The following is a 1,831-nucleotide window of genomic DNA, read 5'->3' as shown; positions in this document are numbered from 1 at the left end:
CCCAAAGTTTCTACCAGGGAGTCAAGACGAAAACGTGTGCCAACCCCTATGCATAGATTCCCAAGGTCACGGAACCCGCAAGTTGATCACCAAAACATACATCAAGTGAATCAATAGAATACCCCATCGTCACCACGGGTATCCCACGCAAGACATACATAAAGTGTTCTCAAATCCTTAAAGACTCAATCTGGTAAGATAACTTCAAAGGGAAAACTCAATCCATTACAAGAGATAGAGGGGGAGAAACATCATATGATCAAACTATAATAGCAAAGCTCGCGGTACATCAAGATCATGCCATATCAAGAACACGAGAGGGAGAGAGAGGAGAGAAAGAGAGAGAGAGAGAGAGAGAGAGAGAGAGAGAGAGAGAGAGAGAGAGATCAAACACATAGCTACTGGTACATACCCTCAGCCCCAAGGGTGAACTACTCCCTTCTCGTCATGGAGAGCGCCGGGATGATGAAGATGGCCACCGGTGATAGATCCCCCCTCCGGCAGGGTGCCGAAACAGGGTCCCAATTGGTTTTTGGTGTCTACAGAGGCTTGCGGCTGCGGAACTCCCGATCTAGGTTATTTTCTGGAGGTTTGGGGATTTATAGGAGAGGTTGGCGTCGAGAACAAGTAAGGGGGACCCACGGAGAGTCCACGAGGCACAGGGGGGCGCCCCAAGGGGGTGGGTGCACCCTCCACCCTCGTGGGCCCCATGGGACTCCCCTCCTGTAACTCTTCATTCCAATATTTTTTATATTTTCCAGAAAAATCTCTGTTGATTTTCAGCGCATTCCGAGAACTTTTATTTCTGTACAAAAAAAACACCACGGTAGTTCTGCTGAAAACAACGTCAGTCCAGGTTAGTTCTAACAAAATCATACCAAAATCATGTAAAAATATTATAAACATGGCATGAATATATAAAAAATTATAGATACGTTGGAGACGTATCAATGTGTTCTTCTCGCATATACTCGACGAGTTGGCGGCGACGACCATCATGGCCGAAGCCATGGATGTTCCAAAAGAGGGCGCTCATTATGGGGCCATTGGGGGGCTGCTTGACCCTAGGACACGAGAAGCGCTTTGGGCACGGAGGGCGGCAGTCCAAGATCGAGTACGACCACCGAGGTCAGCGGCTGCCAGCGGGAGGAGGACCCGGTCCGGTGGGGCAGAACAGTAGACGTACCCGCCTTGGGCACCGGTGGAATAAAGGGGGTGAGCATTGCTGCACGGGCCTCAGCCAGATGACCATCGAGAATCTCGCGAGCCCGGATGGCCTCGAGAAGGACTAAGGGGGGAGCCGCCTCCCCTTGAAGACGATTGCGGAGTCAGTCGCAACCTTCGCAAGGTGACCTAGCGGCACGGACTCGAGCGCAGAAAACAAGCAAGTAGCAGCAGAAGGAGGGACATCAGGTGTACCTGGCTCCAGATTCCGAGCAGCGGCCCGGAGCTCTGCCCGCTCAGGGATGGGCAGAGCCGGGCTACCGTCCGGACGGGCGGCGTCGAGCCAAGCGCTGCGGCGGGAGGCTGTGATTGGGGAGGAGGAGGACCCGCTGCGCCGGGGGTAGGTCGCGGACCGCGGAGGGGGAGGCTGGGATGCCACTAGGATGGTCACCCGGGTTTCCCCATCCGCGTCGGGGACCGCCACGGGGGCGAGCTGGACCTCCCGCCCAGCGCAACCGAGCAGCAGGGGGCCAGGGGAGGAGCTGGAAGAGCGGTGCCGGGGATGAGCGGGGACTCCAGCCCGGCCTTACTGAGGAGGAGGGAGGCAGGTGGTGGAGACGCCTGGGCGGAGACGGGGGCCGGGGGATCCTAGGCCACCATCGGCAGC

This window comes from Triticum dicoccoides, chromosome 4B (assembly GCF_002162155.2).
Source record: "Triticum dicoccoides isolate Atlit2015 ecotype Zavitan chromosome 4B, WEW_v2.0, whole genome shotgun sequence".
NCBI lineage: Eukaryota > Viridiplantae > Streptophyta > Magnoliopsida > Poales > Poaceae > Triticum > Triticum dicoccoides.
This window is presented reverse-complemented; position numbering follows the sequence as displayed.